Source organism: Trachymyrmex cornetzi, unplaced genomic scaffold (assembly GCF_001594075.2).
Source record: "Trachymyrmex cornetzi isolate Tcor2-1 unplaced genomic scaffold, Tcor1.1 scaffold454, whole genome shotgun sequence".
Lineage (NCBI taxonomy): Eukaryota > Metazoa > Arthropoda > Insecta > Hymenoptera > Formicidae > Trachymyrmex > Trachymyrmex cornetzi.
In genome coordinates this window covers 622,208-629,797 of record NW_017299334.1, presented here as the reverse complement: position 1 = coordinate 629,797, position 7,590 = coordinate 622,208, and positions in this window count along the sequence as shown.

Genomic DNA, 7,590 nt, shown 5'->3' with positions numbered 1-7,590 from the left:
ATTATTTTAAATAACTACACTTCTGACTTATTTCTTATTTAATATTTTATATAAAAATTTCCGGAAACTATTTTATATTTTTTATTTTAAACAAGTCATATCTGCTTTTTACTAATTTCTACGATTTTGTATTTTAATTATGTTTCTGAAACTTATTTTATGTTTTTTATTTTTAATAATTCGTATGTTGTTTTATCGCGAGCCATGATCGGCATTATACGTAAGTTTAAAGAAACACAGATAATTTGCAGTAACTGTAGTGTCTTAAATTAATTCATTAACTGAAAAATTAAATAACGATTAACAAAATATTTAGTACTTTTAGCCAAAGCTGTAATAAGCACAAATTATTTTACGATATTAAGGAAATGTGCACGTATCTTTAAGGAACATATATAGAATATTCTACCAACCTCTTTATTTAAATATGAATCATTAAAAGGAATAATAAAAATTGAGACATAATGTTGGAATATCAATAATACCTCACGTGAATAATTATATTTAATTACGTTTAAAAGAACCATGCAAGTAATATATATTACTGGTCCTTTTAAACGTAATTAATAATTATTCGCGTGGGGTATTTTTGATATTCCAACATTATGTCTCAATTTTTATTATTACTTTTAATATTATTTCTTTTAATATTATTCCTTTTAATGTTTTATTTACATCATGTACACGTGTGGGAGTGTACACGACCACAATACGAAATCATGCCATCGTGCGCACATCTGCATCGATCGATCGAGACGGTGCGATGGCTGAAAGGAAGGCCTATTTATTTTATAGAATCAATTATTATTATCTCGTCAGGAAATGAGACAGCAATTCTAATTTATTATATTATACTACGAAAGCAATATAATCAATACGACACTGCGATTAAAGCCACTGATATATTACGTGAGAAATCTGAGCGGCTCATCTGTTTATATACACATATATTATACATATTATATATTAAATTATATTTTTCAGTGTGTATTTTTACTATGTCTCGTTCATATTTTTAAAAAAAGAATGTTCATCACTTCCACATGTATGTACAAATAATAAATTTCTAATTTAGATTTAAGCAGGTCAAGTGGTTCTTTCTAAGTATCATGAAGTACAATACTCTCGATCTTTTGAAAGAACCACGCAACTCGCTGCAATATATATAGTATAATGCAACTGAAAGCTTTTTAATAATGATGAAAAAAAGCCTATGCTGATTCGTTCGCAGGAAATATTAAGTTGTACTTCAAAGACGCAGTGTAAGATTTGTAACAAGACTTATTGTCAATAAAACACGTGTCGTCAGTGAAAAACATATATTATTATTAAAAAATGGATTATTACCTAATGAAAAGTTATATTAATATGTATATAACGCGTAACAGCATCAGTTTCATTTTGTTATACACATATACGAAATAAAGGCGCTACACAGGTGGATATTTAATTTTTAAAAATCAGAGAATTTGTATGCTTATTTACTATAATCTTTGAAAAGAAAAAAGACGATGCCCTGATAAAAATTTTTTATATCATTTTTCAAAATTTCTATATAAAGAATTTTTGAATAATTTCATAATTTTTTATAAAATTTATTAAATTTTTGTATACAAATTGGAATATTATAATAATAAAACACTTTAATAATAAGTAAATGACAACACACTGAGATATATGCGAGATAAATAAATATTAATAGGTTCATTTTCTTGTTGTTCGCAGAGTGTTAAATGGGAATAAAATGATACATCCCGGAGAACATGTATGTTTGAAAGACATCCAAAAGACGCCTTTTAAACGTCTTTCAAACATTTTCGAAAAATGTTACAAAATTTTGGAGCATGTGTAGCACTTTATATTATCGACTGCAAATTTTATTTATATATAATATCGAGTGCATGACATGAACTAAATATAAAAAGTAATCTACAAAAATATTGGATGTCAATTAATTTGACATTCTAATATTTTGTATTATATTATAGTATTCTACAACTACACATAATTCTGCGAAACTGTCCGGAAACGCAACAAGAGGAAGAATACGAAGCAGCAATTGGAATTACCTGATAAATCGGTATATATGATTGATATTATACTTAATATTTATTTTCAATAACTATTATCTGTCACAATTATAGATCCTTATGAAAAGTATGTATTTTTTAAGTATGATAACATTCACAGATTTATCAGGTAATTCCAACTTCTGCTTCGTATACTTCTTCTTGTCAACGCGTTTCCGTATCAGTAATTTTTATTTTTATTTTTTTTAAATATATCCGAAGCAAGTCTTATGGTTATTCTACAAGGTGCTTTTTGTTTCCTGTTTTTTGCTTTTACCTTTTGCTTTTTTCTCCTTTGCAACCGTTTTATCGACAATTGTATTTCTCGTTAAGTATTTCTTGTTTCTTTCGAAGTTTGTTAACTTTTATCTCGGGCGACATAAAACAAAAAATAAGAAGCAAAGACAAGATGTAAAAAATTGTAAAAAGCAAGAAACAGGAAACAAAAAGCACATTATAGAATATAACCATTAAGGATAATATTTTTAGGACGTCATAAATCGACACATAAGAAATCTTAAAAACGTCATATAGACATTATTCTGATACTTCCCAAAAATGTCTCATGAATTTTAAGAAGTCTTCAGATAGATTCTAGCTTCAAAAATTTCTTTATCAATATCAGACTACCAAATCCTCCACGAAGATTCAAAGTGCTTATTTATGTTCTATTACTTATATAGGAATCACACATAGAAAGCAAATGCTATCGGGAACTGAAGAATTATTTGCATTACTAATTGTATTTCCCAATTCGATAAAGACAAATCTGATAATAAATTATACTAAACGACGAAGAATTAAAGCTGTGCAATTTGTTAAAATTTTCACAAAAATATCATAAATTCGAACATAGACATGATATAATTTCAACAATTAATTTAAATAATTGCTTAAATAGTGAGACTTTGACGGCACTACTCAACTGATAGAATATTCTTGATTCGCGATGATGAAACAACGTTGCCACATTTTCTCCATCAAACAATTTCAATGGCAGAAGTATCACATCTTTGGTTATATTTTTTACTATTGTTAATAAACTGAATGATAAAAGTTGTTTTAATCTTCAAATATATTTTTAATATGCTATACTTTATATATTAAACATAAATTTATTCAATTCTTAACATTTAAAATATTAATATTTGTTGAAAACAGATACATAGAATCGAGTCTCCTATAAGAGAAAGAGAGATAGTCTATATATTATAAAATCCAGAATTTTGTTATTAATTTACAGAAAAATGCGCTGGTCAAAAAATCTGAAAAAATTTACATAAAAGCATGCTTTGTAGATAAAGCTATGTTCCAAATTTCAAGCAATTCTTAACATATTGCATTCTCCTTACAATCTCCTTAAGTAAACGTGTTGCGAGATGTTGAGTGCATTTCGGGTCGTTTAGACTAGACAATAATAAAAAAAATTTTTGAACAGCAAAACTGTTGCGTTATGCTGAACGCAAAAAAGTAGTCAACGTTACTGATTGAATTAGGATAGTATCTATAGCGTTTGCTGTCCAATGGCTCCTTGTTAACTGATGAACTGCTGTTTTCAGCATAGTAAGTCTGGTAAGTAATTCTATTTTAGAATATAAGTATTGCTTAGTTGCTTTGCCTTGTTCCCATATTTACTGCTATAGTGCAGATGTATAGACGAAGCATACTATAGATCTGCAGTATTGACAGTGAATATCGCAACACAAGCAATAATATTGCTTGATACTGTTTAGTAGTGTAGTATATGTACAGGTATTTACAGGTTAATAAACCAATTAATTTAATAAGTTAATGCTTTATGCACTTTATTAATTAATTAGTTTATTACTATTTACTTTGATGTATTTGTTTTTTTTTTGGTAGACGTTGGACAGTATTCATGAGGCCTGTTCTTTTTGGCTGAACTTTTGCACCAGTTCATCTTTCTTCCTCTTCTTTCCTCCTGGAGAGAAAAGGAAGAAAGATGAACTAGTGCAAAAATTCAACCAAAAAGAACAAGCCTATGATTAGAGTACGAATGACGAAGACTGTCCAAGTCTGTTTTTTTATGGGAAGTATGTTTTTACAGACTTTTGTTTTGTTGATTCCTGAGGTCATACCAGACCTACTATGCTGAGACACAGTTTTGTCTTATTTTGCATCCTGAGCCTGTATTGAAACTATTGAATAAAGATTTTGATGATTAAACCATGTTGATCTCTGTTCTAACCCTATTAGGAACAGCAAGTCGCTTCCTTCACCAGTATCAAACTACCGATCCTTTACCCTCTACCTTTGGCAGGAGGATCCGAAATACTTATCTATATTCTATTCTTATATAGGAATCATATCGAAAACAAGTGCTTTCGAGAACTGAAGGATTATTTGCATTACTAATTTGATTACTAAATTCTATGAAAACAACTTTGATAATAAATTCTATTTAAAGGCGAAGAATTAAAGATAAGCAATTTACTAAAATTTTAACACAAATATCATAAATCTTAACATAGGCATAATATAATTTCGACAATTAATTTAAATAATCGCTTAAATACAAAGTGATAGACATCACATGGCTGATAATTGAACTAAAGTTACACTTGCCAGCGCTATACTTACGTACTAAAATCAGCATATACATACATAGGATCATTTCATCCTTTTTATCATCAAACATTAAACAAGGATGAGATGATATGACGCAAACGTTGCAAACATGTGTTAAATGGAACATACCCCAATATAGTGGATATACAACAAAAAATAGGTCTGAATGTGCTAATTTTATTATTAAAATATTAATACACAATAAAATACACAGAGATGCATGAGTAATACACTTCCATATTACAAGTTTTGTGGAAAATACTAAATAAGTACAATGTTAACATATATATATATATATATATATTCCATTAAAATATTTAATATATGTTACAATAGTTAGCAAGATAGATACACTACGCAAATCTGGATGCAATCGTTATTAGTTTAGTATAATTTGCTCCTTTGCTGCGAGTATTCTTTCATTTTCGTTTGCAGTATGTGTAGAATAGGCACCTGTATTTTTGTACCTGTATCTAGAGGTGTGTCATTGTCGTCCGAGTACCAGATTGTTGCTATCAAACTTGGTAACTTTAGGGATATGTTGTTTCAAATCAACCAATATACCCTTTTACTTTTCACTCCTTATAGCAACTAAAAAATTCTATCACCTGAATAATACGTTTAGCAATGTTTAGATAAATTTCCTATAAAATAATATCTTTTATGTAGTCTTTCATTTATTGTCTCACCGATGTATCCCACCCTGCGCTTGTTGTACACATGTATGTAACCTGGTGGTCTATCCTCCATCACAGCTTGTTTCATTATCCACTACATACTCTCAATAGACACAATTTAATTATCTGACTCACAGGGGTTGAAGTAGAAATGTTTCTGCTTGCAGTACTTGACACTGCGACATTATCGTTTTAATCTCCCTTTAGGGTAATCTGAAACATCGTATAATATAAAAAAAATTGCATAATGTATTACAATAACATTCATGGCAACATAATCTTCCTCTCACTTCCTCTAGCAGAAAGAAGATAAACGACGTTAGAAATGATAAGTTAAACGAATTCTTTTTTCTTAAACATTTTTTTATAATAGTTACTATAGAATACAAGTTTTCTCGTTGAAGAATTCTAATTCTAAAATCAGTTTGGCGTTTTTAATCGCGATAACTTCTCCGAGATAACAGAAAGCACAACAATTTTTACAGAACCTCGGCTTTGCTCAAGATAGTGATGTAACTCTTTTTATAACAAGGCTATGTTCCAAAACGTCTTCTCCGAGGAAGATTTTACTTTACATGCTATAGTATACATCACGTGTATTATATGTTTCGAGTACAATTTTCCTCGGAGAGGAAGTTTTGGAACGTAGCCCAAGAAAAAAAATTCCATGAGTAGTATTCCTTGGTCTTTTCTCTATTCAACTATGGATCAATCAACTATGGTTCAACTATGGATGCTATATAAAAAAAAGGCGGTTTGATGTACCCTTGGTCACCAGTTGGTGAAGCCCCCTCAACACAAGGTGGCATATCATCGAGGGAGAAAAAGGGAAGGAAGATATGTACCCTTGGTCACCAGTTGGTGAAGCCCCCTCAACACAAGGTGGCATATCATCGAGGGAGAGAAAGGGAAGGAAGAAAGGAAGGTAGGAAAAATATAAACGCAGGAGTAAAAAGGATATAAAACTTTATTTTAAGCACTCATTCCCTCACGTGAGGTTTTGCATTGTCACTCTTGTGCTTTAACTGTAACAGCTACACGTATCTGAAAAGACTAACAATGAGACGGCTTCTTCAAGTCCGCAGTTTCCGATACTTACCAGAAACGCTTGAATGGCCTCTGGTTGAGCATTGGTGATCTCGGACGTTTCTCGTCCTCTGAGGCCGCGACCTCCCCCTGCTCAGCGAGGATGCCGTAGATCCGAGCGAACTCGGACTTCAGGTCCATCGTTAGACGCCTCATTGCGTTTAACTGCTCTCTATTGCTAAGCAGTACCTCCTGCATCACTTCCATGTGACGTCGGACGATGGAGATCTCACGCTTTGCACGAGTCAAACGACTCTTGACAGTCTTGACGCCTCGATAGTCAAACCTGCGGCACACGATCAGTGTTGCCAGGTGGTTGAAAAATTGGACGGTAGATGGTACATCAAAAAAGCAGTAGATTTGAAACTTAAAGCGGTAGTCTTTTTTTTTAAGAAATTTCTCATTGATAATAAGTATTACAAATTATTTAATATTTTATAAAAAGAGTAACAGAAAAAGATATTCTAATCTGTGTAAAATTGTTTTCCAGGAAACACAAAAAAATAACATACCATTAATGTTACAATTTTCCACTCAACAATGCAACTGCAATGTAATTTATGTAATACGCCTTATGCATAACAGTAACATTATTGAGTAGAAAATTATAACGTTATGTTGTTTTTTCTTTAATCTTCAGTCTCACTAATTTGACTAGTCTCAGAATCAGTTAACATTTCATAGTCTTTGTTTTTCTTATACATATTGTTAGAATGCAGTTTAAATAGCTCTTCTGATATAGACAAGGTATAGCAACTTTTACCGTTTAGGCATTCTTTTGTATATATGTGTCCAGAAAGAATAGTAGATGAAATCGAATTTCTTATATCGGTTTTTATTAGATTAATTTGAAAAAATAATCTTTCGACGTTAGCGGAGGAGTGAGGGAGAGAAAGTATAATTGAGTAGCAAATGTACTGACTTTTCCAAACAATGGCGTATTATGATTATATATATTTTTTTCAATACTGAAACCCAAAACTCTTCACCATTATCGCTGAAATTTTGGATCAAATTCTTTTATCAATTAAAGATACTAATCTTTGAGTAAAATGAGCAGTAATATAGGATATTATCAGGGAATGGAAAGTTACTTTTTAAAAGTAACAAGTTACAGTTACTCGTTACCGAGTAGGAAAAGTAACAAGTTACCGTTACTAGTTACCGAT